We start from the raw sequence: 19,296 nt of genomic DNA, 5'->3' as shown, positions 1-19,296 counted from the left end.
AAGATTACTAAATACTTTTTTCCCAAGATGCCAGGCAAAACTAAGTTTCAGTAATTGACTCCTTCTTTCTTCTGTCTAACAGATGAGATCATGTATGTGAGATTTTGGCTTAATAGGAAGAGAGTGGACTCTAGACTGATTATCTGGGTCAAGATTCTAAGTCTGCCATTAAATGGGTAACTCTGGACAAGTTACTTTGTAAATTTTTACCTCAGTTTCTTCATCTGTATAATGGAGATAGTAATGCATCTACCACCTTAAGTTTTGAGGAATAAGTGAATTAATGCAGATAAACCTTCAGACCCACAGAACAGTGCTCTTGTATATGGTATGCTCTCAAAAAAATGTTGGCTGTGGTTTTTATTGTCTGAAAGTAATTATAATTAGTAATTCTTTCAAATTAATAATATGAGTTTTTAAAGACATATCATAAAAGTTATTGCAATTATTAGAGATATTTTGAGTAGTGACGCTGAAGAAAGTAAAAGTGGAATTCCTAAGTCATAGTTGAAAGTATCAATTATATTTATAGAAGATCAGTCCTACTTCCAACCACCAAGCCAGCAAGAATTGAAAACCAACTGGTCAACATATGTCGATGCAGATGGAAAAAGGATACAACTGTCTTTAAATTCCCTAAAGAAAGCTGAGTGGAGAGCCTTCTGGTCACTGCAGTCCAACCTATCATTACGCGTGCGGCGAGACTCTTTGATGGGTTTCTTAGTCTATGAATAATATATATTTTGGGGACAGTGTCACAAAAATAATCTGTCTTTGCTCCAAAAAGACCTATGACTAAGCAAACGCAAAAAAAAAAATTACCTCCCAACCACAAAGGAGGGTGGTACCCTCTCTGCTGGAAATCAAGACAACTGGCAAAACTTTAAAAAGTATTTTTGAGATAAAAATGGCCCCACAGTTCATATCCTGGAGAACCAGGAAAATTTCACTTTTCCAAACTACTCTTCCTTTAATTTTAAAAAATAAAGCTTTCCTGGGTGGGGGGGGGGGCAGATATCTGATTACTTCTTTATGAGGCATTACTAAATAAAAGAGCCTACCTTTTTAGAAGATCTGGTATTTACAAGCATTTCACAAGGCAAAACACAATTGCAAATATTCAAGTTCGTGAATGCTGCTAAGAGGAGTAAGCTTACCCCCCAGTGAAATTTGGGATAATATTTACACTTTGAGTGATATCTATTAAGGATTTTAAAAATTAGCAAATCAGGGTAAGTATAACTTAGTTTGCCTCTGGAGTTTTGAAAGGATGTTATGTATATTCAAATGGCAGCAAAATAAACAATTCCGGTTGTTCTCCAAGTCCATGTGACTGACACCCCTCACCCAACACCCAACACTGGCAGTAGCTAGTAAGGCTCTCTCCTTTCTTGTAACACACACTACACTTCTCCCCCAGCCCTACTGCTGGTACTTAGAGGGGAAGATAGAGAGGCTATGATAACCCACATGATTCAACTAGAACATTCGTATCAGTTCACCACCTATGATTCTTGGCCTTTTATGCCAAGAACAAATATTCCAAATAATTCTTTACATTATTTACAGGTTAGTCACAAAGTAAAGTTATTTGATGTGTAAGATCACAGATAAATTGTTGGCAGAAAAAAGTGAACTCCAGAATTGTTCTTTATGATTCATCTTAAACCTATATGCTATGTTCACATCCTCAAAAACATAAAATCAACTTATAATAGGCATGTATACATTATAATATTTGAAATAAAATGAACAAGGAATCCTTTTTCTTTATGGATTAAGAAAACATACTATAACAATCACATGATACAACTCTAGAAAGGTAATTGAGCAATTAATCTATATGATTTCACAACAGTGCCAATGAATTCCAACTTTCAATTATTTTCTTGCTATAATGGCAAAGTTGTTTCACAAAAGTCTTAATTTATATTTCTTGATTTGTCTATGTGATAATATATCCATTTCATAATCATGTTATGCCTTAAATGTATTTTGTATTTGTATTTTTTCCCTAGACAGAAATTGAAAACTAGTTTTCCCATACATATATAAAATGCTTCATTTGTACAAATTGTCATTCCTTAATATATTTTCTTCTTCTGCATTTTTAGTGCATGTAAATTATAAAACTGATTTTAAAATGTTTAATTTTTCTAAGCTTTGAGTTGTTCTCCAAGTCAAAAATTATTTTAAAATCCTAAAACTAGCACCTAAGTACCTTTTAAGGCCTTCGATTCTGGGAGATATTTAAATACCGTGGACTGTACACAAATGTCAATGTGTCCATTATCTATCTGCATATGCAATATATAGTTACTACACATACTTGAAATGTCAAATTCTGTTAACTGACTACACTTATTTATTCAGAAACTGATGCAACTTACATCATTCAATTTTAAATTCACGTACCAGAAAAATGATTTTTAATGAAGACAGCAAAAACTGATTTTTTATTAAGAACAGTCAATAGAAATAGAGAAATCTTAACGAACAAAAATTAATTTCATAAACTAATTACCATGCTTTTAAAACATGCATGCTTGCAAAAATAAAATATCACATTATTTTGTGAAAAGGTAGTATATCAAGCCTCTGTCTATGGGCTAAGAATGTTTTGGTAGTTAAACTACTTTGGGTTTAACTTAACGGTGTCAAACACTTAGGGTAATCAGTATTATGTATTGGATCAAATATCTGGAATTTATGTCCATATCTTAAGTATTCTATTACAATATATTTTTTAAACAATGTTTTGATTTGAGTAGCAAAGTAGGTTTGCTTTTAGTATGAGGGAAGATGTGTATTGAAGGATTATTCAGTAAATGTCATAGTTGAAAATGTAATAATTTTACCTAAAAATCCTTGGTTTATTTTAAACAATTCTATTACAATTTACTCAAATTTAAATGTAACACATTTCATAATTAAAAATGTTTGTGAACTTTTAAAATTCCACTTTTAATGGAAAGTTAATATTTGGTCAAAATATGTTTGGAAGAAAGCTTTTGGTCTATGAATATTATAAAAGTTTCTTAGAAATCTCTTAAGGGCTGAGCACAATAAAACTAGGGCAATGCATATATTCTCAGTTACTCTTTAAAAAAACCTGTAAAAGTGACTATAGTGGCATGTTCTGACACATTCTTTTCATAAACCGAACCCTGTTAGTGACAGCAGAACAGATTGTGTGCATCTGCTGGGAATGAGCCAGATGACAGTGGAAAAACGCACATGGATACCTTGGCACAGCAAATAAAAAATGGAGAAAAAAAGACCTGGAAGAGAAAGTGTTCAACTTTAATTGAAACATTCTTTCCAGCATGATGAACATCATCCAACCACCTCTTTTAGCCTGTCAATTTTACATATAAAAATGTGTTTTAAAGGAGTTCTTAGTAAATTAGAGCTGTTTTGTCCTCTCTTAGCACTCAATATTGACTCAGGTTTTGGGTTATTTCTTCAAATTACGGCAAATGTCACAAGCATTAGGGTAGAAAAAGAGGCCAAACCACTCTACCACAGCCTGGTACAAAAACACTAAACTTATAAAAACCCTTTCAGGTTCAAGTCAAATTTTAAATATCTGGGTTAAGTTTTTGAATTTTGTGGGTATTATATTGACAAGTGTCAAAGAAGCCACAATTCAAATATTCTGCAAATGTGACTATTGTAAATGTTGCTTGCACTCAACAGTGCTACAGTATTTTATTTTATGCTGATCAACCACATATTGTTTAAACAGTTGGCTTAATAGCAGTAGAGCGGGCCATACATAAAAACAAATGTGCTTCTATAAATCATATCAAGAAGTTTTTTCGGATGTTCTGATTACAATGAAAATTTATTCTATACAGTATACAATGCAAATTTTAAACTGAAGATGAAGTTGTTTAATAGATTAGTAGTCAGACTGAAGCAGCTGCAGTCAAAAAAAATTCTGGTGATTAACAGCCATTTTCCAGTAATCATAACCCTGGAAAGGGCTACTAAGTAGGGGGAGGGGGTTGCAGATGGGAATAATTCTCTAAGCCCATGTTCCTTACAGGGTTCCATCATCTTCATGCAGACTTATTATTATTATTATTATTTTTAAATTAAAGCTTTTAGAGGCGTCCTTGATTGCAGTGTTGGGAGCTGTCCATGCTGTTTTACCATAGGGAAGTCCACTCTGCAAGTATTCCTTACGCTGAGCACTCTTTATCCAGGCATTAAAACACAGTTATAAAAGAAAGCTGAAAAGGAAGGTGCACACTAGAGAGGCATTATTCAAAAGAACAATTTCAAGTGATTGCAACTCGCCAGGTTGTATAAACTGGGTATGTCTCATCGATATTACCTGACATCCAAAATACAAATTTTTTTGAGAAACTATGTGAACAGAAAAGCTGAACAAAAGGGGACCCCTGACACCAGTAATACTCCCATTTTTAAATCTACATTTTATCTAAATTTGTTTGAGTTATCAAAAAGTGTAATCCTCAGGTAATATTCTGCATTTTCTATACTTTATTTTTTTTTTCACAGAAATAAAAATACCCAAATTGAGACAAGTTCATTTATTCATCATCTTAAGGTTGATAAACTGTGGTCATAATGAATAAGCCCTCAAATCTAGAGAAAAATCAGATGATAAGGGCACCGTTTGCTGTTTATATTTTCTTTTGAAATAAAAAGTGCATTTCATCTTGATGGAAAAATACAATTCATTCATTTATTCAGCAAACATCTATAGAATACCTATTATATGCAAGAGTTCTTGTGAAGGAATATAAAGAGTAAAAGAACACACATTCAACATAAATTAATTCCATGTCTACATATAATCAAAGTTGCCCAATAAGAAAAATAAAGTTTATTAATGTATACTTCAAAAGTGGATAATACTAAGAAAAAAATTTAGAATTTTTGGCAAGTCTGGTTTCACCATTAAAACCACCTTATAACTGTACGTGAAACACTTCCTTCAAACTGAACTTTCATTAAAACTAAGGAGTAATCTATCTGCAATTCAAAACTTTCAGTAAATGACTTTTAAAATTCATGGATGGTATTTTTTTGTTTATTTAGTTCCATTTCTGGTTCTAAAAATAATGCAATATTTATTTAATAACACCTAATCTGTGAAAGGTTTTGATTTTCTTGGAGAAAAAAAATATATTGTACTTAGCAATCATTAGAATAGCATAAGAATTACAGACTTGCTCTGAATGTGACCCAAATTTAATGGACTGAAAGTATTATTGAAAAATAACTTTTAATAAGTATCCCAACAAGAATTTCTAAATGATCATTAGCAGGAATGTAAATAACTAAAATACAGTGGAACGCTATGATAATAATTTACTAATTACTGATCACTTATTATGTGTCTGCATTATGATTTTATATGTATTATTCTAGTCAATCCTTAAAAAACTTTAAGAGGTGAGTGACTTTATAATTCCCATTTTACAGATCCTGGAACTGGGGCTTTCTGGTCATTAAAACACCTGCCTAAACCCACTAAACAGAAAATGGGAGGCTGGCTTTTAAATTCAGTTTTGGTTGTTGCTCTTAATCATTACTCTTCATTGTTTATGGACATGTTTTTCAATAGCATAATATGTATAATCAAAGAAATTACATTAAATGTGGAAATGTGGTCTCCAAGCTATGCTTGTTTAAATGATCTTTTCTCTCTTGCGTGTATCTTCATCCTTTCATGCTTTGTGTGTGTCTCTCTGCTCTTTCCCACCGAAGTTCCCCACACTGTACACACACACACACACACACACACACATACACATGTACCCGCTGGAGTTCTGGCCCAACACTTAATTCATAGAGCAACCTAAAAGGCATAATTTGGTTGAACTTCTCTAAAAACTGTACCACTTCCTGGGAGTTCATGAAGTTGCTCATGTTTGTCACAAATATACCATCCAGTGATCTAAAGCTGCTGGTGTTCCTTACAAAGACTTGATCCTATAGCCCTTGCTGTTTCAAGATCAATGTCTGCAGCTCTTTCAAGACATGGCATTGGGCTGTGATGAACCACATCAGTTTCTCAAGTGTAAGGAGATAAGCTAGCATATAAAACAATTCTGTCGCCCATGTGTAGTCAAAACAAGTTTAAAGTGCACTTGCTTTCACAATACCAAATACTTTGAAGTAAGAAGGAAAGTCAGACAGGAGAGAATCCAAAAACAATGAAAACGGAAGGAAAAACACTGAAGTCAAAAATTGTCTGATTTTTTTTTTTTTTGAAGCTATAAAATGAGAGAAGCGGAGGGAAAAATCACATAGCGCTCACTCTGAATCAAGCGAGATCAAATAGTCTTGGAAGGGATATTGCCGACTCATTTCAACCAAAGGGTCATCCGGAAACAAATAATGGGTACTGAGTATCTTACTTAGCCTTCCACAAATCTATCAATGTCATCATGGAAATTTTTTCTTCGTTGTTTATGTAAGGGGAGAGAAATTCAAACATGAGATGAAAGAAAAAAATTGTCAAAATTATTTCCTTTAACCTCTAACCTATAAAGACTCTAAGCAGACTTCCAATAAATACTAGAAATGGAAAACAAATTCATTTAAAATAGACAAATTTGTTAGACTTCATTTAGTTAAGAAAAATCATCCAGAATAAATTAGGTCTGCATTTATGTAATACCTTTTAAATATATTAATGTTAACTGTAATAGAAGGGTGAAAAGATCTACTTTTTAAACCACATAAACCTCTACTAAAAGACCACCTATAGGCTCCTCAAATATGGATGAAAAGCAGATACCTTAAAGAAGTAATTGTTTTTTTTGTTAACAGAGTTTAAAGTTTCTCAAATTCTTGACCAGAGAATCGCCTACTATGAGAACCTCTAATAGAGTCAACGTTTTAATCCAGTATAGTTTTATCATATTTAAATAGCAAGATAGTTTATTTTCTATTTTAAAATTTCCATTTCATACACGTGCTCGACAGTTGAAAGTTTACAATATGTCTGACATTTACCAAGAGGTATAATTCAAATGATCCTACTGTTCCAGATAATTTCCAAGAAAATAAAATCTCTTATAATAGCCTAATAGAAGCACAGTTTTAATCTGAATTTTTAAATATGTGTAATTTTCTAACAAATAAATGTCAAAAATTATTGACTCACATCTATATTAGCATTTAAAAAACAAAGTTTAACATTTTTTTCCTCCCTTGCTAATGGGCCTTGAAAAAAGTGCAGGTGTAGGAATACGCCATTGTGATCATATTCTTATAAGCTGCCTTATACATTTTTAAAGATCTATGTTGTATTAATTTCTTAACAGTTTATTGGAAACACTGCATTCACAGAAAAATAGGTGCTTAATATTTAAACATAATTAAAATTATTATTCTTATCTATTTAAGTTTCAAGAGAAATAAAATTAGACTTAACTGTTGGTCTAATTTGGTAAATTTCGTATAGGCAATAATTAGTGTAGTGGATTAACGACTAAACTAACATTTATGTACTATTCATATATTGTTAAATCAATAATTTAGTTTAAAAATAAAATTAAAACAAATATTTATTAAGTGGTAACACTTTCTCCTGAAGGCTCTCATTTAATACATTTCTAAAGGAGAAGGCTGGTTTTAGAAAGGTGTGCTGGCAATAATCTGATTGCACCTCATACAAATGAGACTTCTACTGATTGAAAGGAGCCATGGTAGCTAGAAATTATTTTTTAATAGGATTTTTAAAAAATCACATGGGTTACAGTTGAAAATGTAACTGGTAATTAAATCCTGCTTCCTTACAATTTTTTACTTTATTTTTTAAGGAGAAGTACAAGTTTTTAGACTACAGTTTCAGATACAAGGATTATTAACACAGATATTTAGAAGTCTATTTATTTTGCATGATATTAAACACATTACTTATACTGTACCTTTCAAATGAAAAGCATAAACCAAATCTGAAAACTAAAAGCTCACATTTTCTCCCTTTGTACTCCGTATTTTGACCTAACAATCATTTAAAGTGTGGGTGTTTATCAATAAAAATTATTGCAGCACCACACGTTGTGGTGGAACGTTGCTATTTCCCGAGATAAGTACAAAAAACCTCAATGCTAATTTGCATCACAAAAATGATCTAACATATCTGGAATATAATGCACAGGCTTCATTGAAAAGAAACCTTTCTATTTTTCTTTGTGAAACAAAAAGTACAGATATCTGATTGGGCTTGGGTGTGCTGGAGGTAGGGGGTGGGGAAGAGGTCTCATTTTCTATCTCACACCTATTGTTTTATGCGTTCTCAACTGCTATATGGGAATAAAAAGGAAACATACTGAATCCACTTTGCAGGTCATGCCTTAGTGATTTAAGAGGCAGAATTTTCAATTTAAAGAAGGGAAACATTATGCTTTTCCTTTCCCAAAGCTATTTCCCAGGAAGAAGGCCCTCTGTTCCTTAGCCTATGTAGGGGGATTTAAAAAGGACATTACTTAGGGCTGAAATCACTCCGAGACAGAAGAGGGGAAGTTTATGATGTGGCACTGTGCACTGTATCTGGTCTGCAGCCAGGGAGTTTTCATTTTGTAGCTCTGCTGCCAGTACCTGCCCTGCATATTCAGGATTAAAAATACACCAGAGCTCTACCTGAAAAACGGTGGATGTTACAAAGAATTAAAAGAGTTTATTTTTCTTTCTTTATCCTGAGTATAATTACTGTTTTTAAAAAAGAAAGAGCTGAAACTATAGTAACTGGAGGTTTTCTTTTTCCTTTTTAAACTCCTTAAACTACCTTCCCACAAAGCCTTTTAAGTTAAATGGTACATTTACAGACTCACCTACATTAAGGATATAACTTAAAACATCTGCTTAGACACATACACGCTGTTCAGATATAAAAAATGTGGCAAAAATTTTAAAAAATATAGGACCACTATGTTTTTAAAATGTGTGTTCTTCTCCGTGTGTGTTCATTCATTCATGAGATCTTTGACTGCAATTAGGTAGTCGGTCCTATAAAGGCTTCCTTGTGTGACCATAATTTCTCAAAGTAAAATGCTCCAGTGAATATTTCTGTGAAATAATCACATCTTCAAAATTACTTTAAAGAAATTCCAATCCCTCATGTTACATTTAGCAATAATGCCAGTTTTCCATAATAAGCCTTGGTTGGACCACCTTATTCAGGGTCAACAATCAATTAGAAGACAGAAAATATAAATCGCATGTTTATTAAGTAGCAGACAAATTTCTTTGTCTCAATGTATTTATATTAATGAATCTATTTTCTAATTTTGAAATTAAATACTCATATTTAAGCCAAAGCTGCCTATCCTTGGGCTTTGGGGAAGGATGCACATTCTCTTGCTATCCTAACTTGTTGAAAGAATCACAGGTGTGAAAAAGACGGGGATAGTTTTTGGCTGTTTTTTTAAAAAAACATTTCACATTCTATCGAAGGACCATATCCACCTCTTCTCTAATCCAGTATGCTAGGGATCCATAGTATCTGACAGCAATTTATATGAATTCTTCATGTGCATCTTATCTATGACAACAAGATACAAGAGGAAAACCAGAGCACCACGCTCATGATGCTATTTGGAAAAAGCAGGTTCGCAAAAGGGACTAATTCAAAGATCAGTTAGTTCCCCCAGTCTGTAAAAACAAGTTTAGGGCACTTAATTTAAATCACTGCTTGAGGACTTGCACTGTCATTCTACATGAATCCCAACCACTTGCAGGAGGAACAACATTGCTCCATTCATTTCAAATTTACAGCATTAAGAATTAATAAAGTCTCTATAATGTCTGCATTATTTAAGAGTAATGATTCCTGATGAAATCTGCCTGTAATAGTTTTACTGTTTTTATTGCATGTAATGTCACCAATTTCCTTTTCAATGCACTCAAAAGATTTTCTTCATGTACTTTGAGCTTTGTTTACATTGGCTGTATTTTTAAAATATATATTGAAATATATATATTTGTGCAATAAAATGACAATGTACAGCAAATGAATTATGGTGATGATAAATAAATGTTACTTATAGCACTTGAAACTAAAACATGAATTTATATAACAGGTATCCCATAATTTCCATATTTAATAGGAATATGACTTTTGCAGTAAACATTAAAATAGTATCAAGGAGATGTGGGATAATAGTACATTGAATAGTCTTCTATAATCTTATTTTTACAGTGGTATTTGTTGTCATATAACATGCTTTAATTATTTTTCTTACACAGGCAAAAATAACATAAGAGCATCAATGCTATCTTCATATTCTTAAAAGAGAGGGGTAGGGAATGAACGCTTTCAGCACCCTCTATTTTTTTATGCCTCAATATTGTCTGTAAAGTAACATAGCTACTACTAAATTCTTGATTTGAGCAAGACCAAAATTATTATAGTGTACTTTTTACAGTTATTTCATGCATGAATGTTAAAAAATACTGAAATTACAGAACTTTCATAGACTTTTTTTTCAGTATTCAGTGTAAGATAGGTTGTCAATAAGAGCTGCTTTAAATAGCTGACAATTTTCCTTGCTCACTAACTATATAGTAGATCATTGCAAATTATTTTCTTTCTCATGCTGCTAGTCACTTACATACTGCATATTTGCTTCAATTCTCCAAGGGAAGAAATGTGGCTCTTGTGGGAAAGGTCCACCCCTTTCTACATGTTTGCTTCCTTGAACGAAAGGAACACACCCCCTTACATTCTTTGAAATATGTCCAACAATTGTAATAGAACTGTATTATTGACTAAATTAGAAAACCTTAAGTGATAGTCAAATATTGTTAATATGCTGCGTATTTTGAGTCAGGAGAACTAAATGACGCATACACAGATAACAGAAATAAAGTTCAATCTAGTGTCTACACTTGGATGCTTAGAATGTTTGTAAGTATTAGTAGAAGAAACTTGTGAATGTTTTTGTGTATGTGTGTGTTGTATGACACCTCAGGAAGAGGCCCATAAATGTTACAAGTTTTTGAGGGCATGGGTCTTTCAATATAAGACCCATTAGAGCAATGACCCCTTCCTTTCATAAGTATATTACAGAAAAAATATTTAGAAACTTAGGAAGTAGAATCAGAGAGCCGTTTGAAGTCACAAACATGCAAACATTTCACAGTTCCACGTTTATCATTTTAATGGCAGAAAACTCACACCAAAGTTGGTACCCACTAACTTCTACCTCATTAAGGCAAGCTGCCAGTCATTGGATATTATGCTATAATAAGACTTCCCATTATGTAGACTAATATATTTCCTTCCAAGGCAAGTTTTTCTTTGTTGTTATTTTCTAATAAAGTAATATACTCCATATTTATAATTTTGCATTCATCTTTAATTTTATCTTTTCTAAATATTCTTTTTATTTATTCCGCTTTTACATAGAAATTTGCAAGTGTAAAAATACAGCAGGCAAAAAAATTATATCTCTTTTAAGATATTTTAGTTTTTAATTAAAATGGATAGTTCTGGTGCAATTTGTTTATCAGGCATTTCAGAATGAACTCAGCTATATCATTTCAAGGCCTACAAAATGGAAGCTTTGTTATTTGCCTATGTTTCTCACTTGAAATTATAAAGAGTGAATATGTAACTGGAACTGAAGATAATAAACTTATTAAAACTTAGTAAGATATTGTTATGGTCAAAGAAAACCCACAAGCATGTGCCACAAATCCACTAAGATGAAACATCTCATTCACTAAAATTTTCTATCTTATTATAATAATGCACAGAAAATTAAATACATAAATATTAATTTTATGTATCCAGAAGATGTAGGTAATGAAAATGCAATGTTTACATTTATGGGTGACTCATTAGTGTTTTATTGTGTGAAACACTAGGAGGCATCAGTTGGGTAAAAAAGGACTTCAATTTTAGAAGAAGCAAGAAATTACTGTAAAGTTGGGTGTGTAAGAAGTTAAGATTTTCAAAATGTTGCTATGTAAACCAAAACTTTATTCTCTGAAATAAACTCTCAAAACATCATATTCTGTTGTAAAGAATAATCTTTATATAACATACATGAAATATAGATATATATAAAATTTGGCCAACAAATTTTTATCAAGATATATTTCAGATGTATGGATTTCTAACTATGTAATTACATATTTTCATGTAGAATATATTTGGTAACAGAATATCATAATGGATATTGACTATTATGTATTTTCTGCTGAATTACCCAATAAGATGAGTGTATGTTTTATTTCTGGCAAATTCTGTTTGGTGCTCTTTACAACGCCTCTATAATACCTGCTTCATGTAAGCAGACAATTTGATGTCTGCTCATAAAGAAATGATGGAACTTAAAACTTAAAACAAAGAAGACATACATGAAAAGGACATGTTTTCTCTTACTTCACTATTGAAAGCCTGTCATTTGAAAACGGAGTTTTCCATTGTTTGAATGGTTCATAATGATGAAGCAACAGGGTCGAAGTGTACTTGTCTAGCAATCATTTGAAATTGGAGTGTCTTGCCATGCCTCAACAATCAGCTTTTATCTTTGCCCTATCAAAATAACATGTGAACTGTGTAATCTGCCTTTTATAAGGTGCATAGACTCTGTTGCCGCTCCTGGTTTTGTGAATCACCTCTGTAATCTGGTTTGATTTCCTAAAGATGACAGATCTCGGTGAACAGTCAAGCTTTACTGAGTGCAAGACAGTCCACCCGTCTATGAGATTAAGGTACAGTGTTATGAACGGGGGTCTTAATCACCTATCTTTCCACATGCAGCATACTGATGTAACATCAGTGATTAAATCCTTCCATCATGTCCAGGCAATCACCATATTAGCACAGAATGAATATGTGTATTTTGGTAAGTTTTAGATATTAATTTGTCTGGTATTTTCTCAGAGGATGTGCTTTTGAAATGAGAAGTATAACTTTATTAATAATCTCTAACAGTCCACTTTGTGCCCATTAATTGCATATTAAATTCTTCTATGTTGCTTTGAATCATGTCCTCAAAACCAGAGTTCTCCTTAATAACTATGTCTTTGTTGTTATGTAGCACAAGTATTGCTGCACAGCTATTTCCCCATTTTTGTCACTTTCTGAGATTTCATGGACTCAAATTATACCACACTTTAGAGTTGAGAAATAAAACCACAAAAAATACTACAATAAACAGAAGAAAGTTTTAAAAGATAACATTAACATATGCTAAGGAATTACTCAGTGCTGTTCTTTATAAAAGAAGTTTAAATACAATAAATTATTTATGAGAAAGATACATTTGCAGTGTTATGCAATTTATTGATTCAGTAAAGTTAGGGCCAGGGAAAATGTTTCAGGTATCATTTCCCCCAAATTGTGCAAAATGAACATGTTTACAAAAAAAGACAAAAGGCAAGGTGCCTCTTGTTATCTAAGTTTCATGGAGTTATCTAGTGTTAATGTGCTTCTGTCTTGAAAAGTTAGTATCTGTGACTGCACACTTAAAATATGAATAGCTCAGAAAAGGTGAAAAACTGTTTTTATTATAAAGTACTCATTTGTTATTGAAATAAAAAACAAGTTAACATTTAATAAAACTTACACTTTAATATTATATTTCAATATATTCCACATGCACAGCAATCAGGATGTAAATAGTGTCATTAATGAATGAAGTAAAATGCTATCTTTCTTAAGAAGTCTGAAAAACATGCCAAACATTCCAAAGCTGTGTGAATTATATTAATAAAAATAGTACAGTTTTATAAAATTTAGTAAAACTTGAAGTAAATATAACAGCCACCTACTGTCTCCTTGACGGGAGAACCAAATTTTAAGCAAATGTTATGTTTAAAGACTGTTTTGGTGATAACTTTTAGAATTGAGTTAGTAGCTGACTACATAGCTAAATGTACTTTTCTACAAACAGAATAAGATATTTGATTTAAAATATTTATTTCCTCTTGAAATAGGATGTTAGATAGGGACATTTCATTTTACCTATCGAGTTCTCAATCTTGCTTTAGAACTACTACTTTTAACTTAAATAATTTCATACATACACTGGAAGACAATAATATGGCTTATTAACTGCATTATCTTTAATTGAAACTGATGGAGAAACAAAAATACTGCTTATACCATATTGGTACATAGTTTTTAAAGACTACAAAATTGACATTATTTTTTAAAATTAAGTAAGATGTTTTAGTTTCAAATTAGAGATTGTTGATCTATTTAAAGCTAAAATTAGTATGCAATACGAGGTTAAATGGGGTTCACAGGTGGTCACATTTCCACGTCCTACCAAGTCTCTAGGGATTGGAGTTATTATACTCCACATAAACATCTTTACTCTGCAACCACAATTCCATTGCAAGGTGCCAGTGAAAAGTAGGCTGGTCACTTTTTTTTTTTTGGACTGGTATAATGAGGTGGCTGGAGTTTCCTTTATAGCACTCAGAAAATATATGCAGTCACCAAGTATTTCCTAAGACAGTTACTATTAGAGTTAGTTTCAGATTCACAATAGTAAAACGCACTTTGTGTCAAAGCAATTCTCCACTGAGGACGGGTTAAGGAACTGGCAGAGAGCCCAATTCTACTTATTATACTGTCGGCATTTACATATAAAGTATTTTATACAAAAGACAGGCATTCCTATATTGTGACCAAAAAAAAAAAAAAAAAAAAAAAAAAAGGCTTTCCCCAAAGAATGATAACTACTGGACTTTGAATAGCCAGAAATGATTCATACATAAAATTTCCTTTAAAAATCAATAGCCATGTTCAGGGAAGGAGATAACATTAGCATTAAATTTAAATACTTGCATATCTTTAACAATACAATAAACAATGTGGTGCATCTATATATACTTCCTTTGTGCCAAACTTCATCATTGAGTTCGGTAACTTTCATTCCAAGTCCAAAGAGAAGGCAATTTAAGTGACTTAACCTTGCTTGCTTTTTAACAGCTATGTATTTGACTTGACCTGAACAGCAATCCATATGCTGAAATCGAACGTGAATTGTGAAATGTGTAGACTACCATGGCAGGGATATTACTTTTTGTCCACACCAATTAAGAAGCCCTCTGTCAAGCCAGCACTTTGGTGAAGGAAGGAAATGCACAAAGGTATACTCTGACAGCCATGCTTTAGCTCAAACTAATCCCAAGAATTAGTGGCTCAGAAGCATAACCCAGGGCAAATCAGTGTCTTTGGGGGGACTCAAGGGAGCATCTTTCCACAGTGAACTAACTGCTAAATCTTAAGACATCTACTTCAAGGTCACAGAACATGCTGTGAAATATTAAAATCCACCAGGCTCCACACGCTCCACCATATCAAACATGCTAATGACGTGAACTAACTTCATGAAACTTTAAACACACTGGTGTGACAGGAACGAGTCAGGAGTGATTTCAATAGCTGATGGCAAACCGATACGACTATCTAAAAAGTTACTTTTAGCAACAAACAAGGAAATCATGGAATCTAACGAAAAGAATGCACAACGATCCTCAACTTCAGCCTTCAAAAAAAAGGCACAGGGATAGATAGACACAGTGCCATGGAATATATTGATGCAGATTTTAGAGACAATACCGGGGTTTTCTATTTCCTCGAGAAATGTCAGGGGTACTTACATGAAGGAAGACCCGATCAGATTAGTCCTTGGGATATTTTCCTTTCTTAAGAGAGAGAGAAAGAGAAAAAAAAAATGACAATAATCTTTACTTCGTCCAGCGTTGAAGTGCTTCTCCACCTAATTCAAACATGCAGCCACGGCGACCCACACAGAACCTTCAAAGTCAATCCAATAGCAGCCCGAAGATGTCTGGGTGTACGCGTGTGCTCAAGTGTCTGTGACTGCGAGCAGAGCGAGCGGAGAGCTGGAGACGATGTGTGCGTGTGTGCGCGCGCGAGAGGAGCGCGCGCGAGGGGGGGGCGCGGGGCCGCGCATTCGCGCGCGCCAAGGCCGCTCCGAAGAGGAGGAGGAGGAGGAAGAAGGAGGAGGAAGAGGAGGAGGAGGAGGAGAAGGAGGAGGAGGAGAAAGTGGCCCTCAGCGGCCGGTCGGATTAAAAGTAACCAGACTCGTCCAGAAAACTGCGTCCAGGAAGGAAGTGACAGAAGACGAATGGGAAAAGGAGAACAGCTCACAGCGTTTGAAACATCGCGTAAAAAAGATTGGGGGTGGTGGGGGCGGGGGGATGGAAGGATACTGGGAGGGGAGGCGGGGGTGGCAGGGAAGACGGAGCACGCAGGGTTGGGGTTCTAAGCAGCACGTCCGATGAAGTGTCTTTTGCCTCCTTTTTTTTCTCCCTTTATTTAATTTTGTCCTTGCCTTTGCTTCACGCTGCCTTTTTCTCTCCGTCTCTCTCTCTCTCCCCCACAATCCCAAACCGTTGACTCTCTCCTCGCGAGCTGGAGAAATCATCAGTTTCACTCTTGCAAAAGGGGGGCGGGACTAGACCTCAGAGCATTTTAATAAAACAAACATACAGCAGCTCCCTCCTCACCCCTCCAGTCTCAACTAGATTGATAAATTACTCCACTACACTACTTTAATTATGTATATGGTATGCAGAATAAATCACTGAACATCAGTACCTCAATCAAGCACTTTTAAATGATAATTGCATCTTGGTGAATCAATCTTTCCATTCCTGACATTTTGCTAATTTTAGTTTTACGGTGGGGTAATAGCACATGCCATACGCAAACCTAATGACAATTCTTTATTGCACGAAATGAAGACAACACGGCGAGCGGCGGCTCCCTGCTCCTCTCCCGGCGCCTCTGCGGAGGACGCTCGGAGAGAACCTCGTCTCCCGCTGCCGCGCGCTCGCTCCCGGGGGACGCTGCGAGCCTGCCAGCAGGAAAGTCCTTCTAAAGTCGGGATCTTTCCTCTGACCAATAGGAGCGCGACCCTAATAGTTGCTCTTGTGACTTTTCCCCCTTTTGGACACGCGTTAGCCACTTCTCTCTTCCACCGGTCGGTGCGCTCCTCCGTTACTCACGCGTAAAAGCCACGGTCCAGGATGTCTGCAGCACTCGATTCCAGCGTGCTTTTCCTGCACGCCCAGAGAAGTCGCGGTTTTCACCCTGAGAGGTTGGAGCGCTAGAAAGCGAGCCGAAAGGTTTCTCTAATGCTAGTAATGTACGAAATAATGAAATAATTACCGGTATTTGAGATCTCGACTTCATCGCGGGGCCATGAACTTTCTAATCAGTTTGAAAATATTTACCGAGGCAGCAGCTTCCTCGGAGATCCCCCCGCTTCCTCCCACTCTATCTCTTCCACACCTTACTGGACTTCATCCAGGTCATTAACATGTAAACCAAACCAACTTCCCAAATGCATTAGGCTACCCTAGCCGATAGCTGATGACTTCACTTATCCTGAAGAGTTTCAGCTGCACAGGAAGCAGAAATAGAGACTGATAAGGGAGGATACTTACGTTAAGGTTAAAGCATGCTAAACACTTTTCCTTACCAAAAAAATAGGTTTTAATATTTAGGAAAGGCTACTAGAGATTGGGCACCCCCCGCCCTAACCAACTATTAATGTATACCACGCCCAATAAAGCCAAAGATAAAAATACATCAACTAGTATAGAATCATGAAAAGACAGGATTGCATGCCAGTAGAATTACAGATTACATAAAATGTTTAAATCAAATTAATTTTAAAAAATATTGTGAAAGCAAGAAGAGAAAATTCATAGAACATGGAATGTATGAGCGTAGACAATAGGAATATATTGAAACATCTAGCTAACTGAAGATATTTCCTCACTTTAGAAAATTCCTTTTAGCACTGTGTTTAACCCAATGACTAGTTGTATTTCCTGTAAAGTTTAGCAATATGCCTTCAGACGACTATTTTTATGTATGAGGACAGTATGGTTCAAAAAGCCTCCTGCTTCAATGTAGGAGGTATTTGATGCGAGTACCTTTCCTTGGAAGAGTGGGCTCAACATTTAGGCAATGGTCCCAGGGCTTCACCTGAAAGGGGAAGGTTGATTTTATAGGCAAGTACAACTAGATCTGAACAATCTTAAAGCTTCCAGCTCATCATTGTAACTATCAGCACAACTAAGACGATTCCCTCCCTTTTATTATAGGAATGTATCACAAACTGTCACAAAGTAAAACCCATCTGAAATAGTAGTATTTCTTGCCGATGAGCTTCTACAATGTATTTTGTTTGCCAGTTTGTTTTTCAAATGGTGAGTTTGCCATTACCATGAATTAATTTTAATAATATGGCAGAGAGCCTCTGTATCAGTTTCCATTCAAAGTACAACTTCTCTAAAAATCCAAAAATTTAAAGGGCAAAGATATTTGGAATACTAAGCTGTGTCTATATATGGTGGTAAAAATAAAATTAATTTTCTTCAAGATTCACAAAGGTCCTGAAAAAGCAAAACATTTGAAGGATCATCTAAATTTATTGCCATGATACCTAAAATTAACGCAGTGAATTACAGCTGTCTATTTGACATGAGCAAACACATAGCCAATGCATGAATTTCAGCCATGCTATTTTTGATGAATTATAGAGGGTATTTCTATTTACCACAGTGCACTTCAGTTTTAGATTTGTTTCCTTTCAAAAAGAAATTATTTTATCTTTTCATATTTTAAATAATTATTTAATGATAAACATAACAAACTCATAATTTTCAGTGATAGTGCAAGCATTCAAAAATAGGTATAACCCCACACTGGATAATTTGAAAATAATTTGGATCGGGAAAGTATCACAGTTGGCCTTTTAAAATACAGGATTTTCCCCTCAGCAGATTTAGCTTCTTAATTATGTGTGACCTAAGTTAATATTACCATTAGTTTTCTTCCCATGAGCCTTTATAGTTGAAGCAGAAGAGAAAAGGTATGAAGAAATATACAATAGAAAATCACCTGAGATTTAAAATTATTCATGAGTAATCCACAAAGTAGTTAATCCAGTGTGCTTTGTATTCTTTAAATACTTCTGGACTTTTGTTTTCTGTTTTAGTTTTAGTTTAGTTTTGTTTTTTTAACTAAAATCATCCTGATCCTTGCCATCTAATGGGACTTAGGATCAGACTATTTTCTCATGTAGGGAGGAGCTTGTACTAGGTGTCAGGAGACCTGCATTCTCTATTTAGTTCAAAATTTTTGCCATACTGAGGAATTCGTTCTTTCTAGGCTTCAGTTCGCTTATGTGTTAAATGAGTTCTCTAACCTATTCCAGTTCTATGATTGGAAAACAGAAAATGTTTCTACCATGTAAACCAATTGCAAGGTATGGTCTATCCAGTGAAATAATAGGTGACAAT

General features: G+C 34.3%; 1 protein-coding gene across 14 annotated transcripts in view; it reads right to left on the bottom strand.

Annotated features, from left to right (window-relative positions):
* MEF2C (myocyte enhancer factor 2C) overlaps window positions 1–19,296 on the bottom strand; it is a 168,418-nt gene that overhangs the window by 148,161 nt on the left and 961 nt on the right. For 9 of the 14 annotated variants that reach the window (XM_003920768.4, XM_074383874.1, XM_010340537.3 and 6 more), the window contains exon 1: window positions 15,616–15,959. The exons of 2 other annotated variants lie outside the window; for them this stretch is intronic. The gene's annotated coding sequence lies outside the window, so the exon portion shown is untranslated. Of the gene's footprint in view, window positions 1–15,615; window positions 15,960–17,152; window positions 17,240–17,925; window positions 17,978–19,296 lie in introns of those variants that run through there. 3 more of the 14 variants (XM_074383833.1, XM_010340542.3, XM_039461184.2) reach the window with 3 other exon arrangements.

This window comes from Saimiri boliviensis, chromosome 1 (genome assembly GCF_048565385.1).
Source record: "Saimiri boliviensis isolate mSaiBol1 chromosome 1, mSaiBol1.pri, whole genome shotgun sequence".
NCBI classification, from domain to species: Eukaryota; Metazoa; Chordata; class Mammalia; order Primates; family Cebidae; genus Saimiri; species Saimiri boliviensis.
The sequence above is the reverse complement of the archived record's forward strand: the minus strand, read 5'-3'. Positions and strand labels throughout refer to the sequence as shown.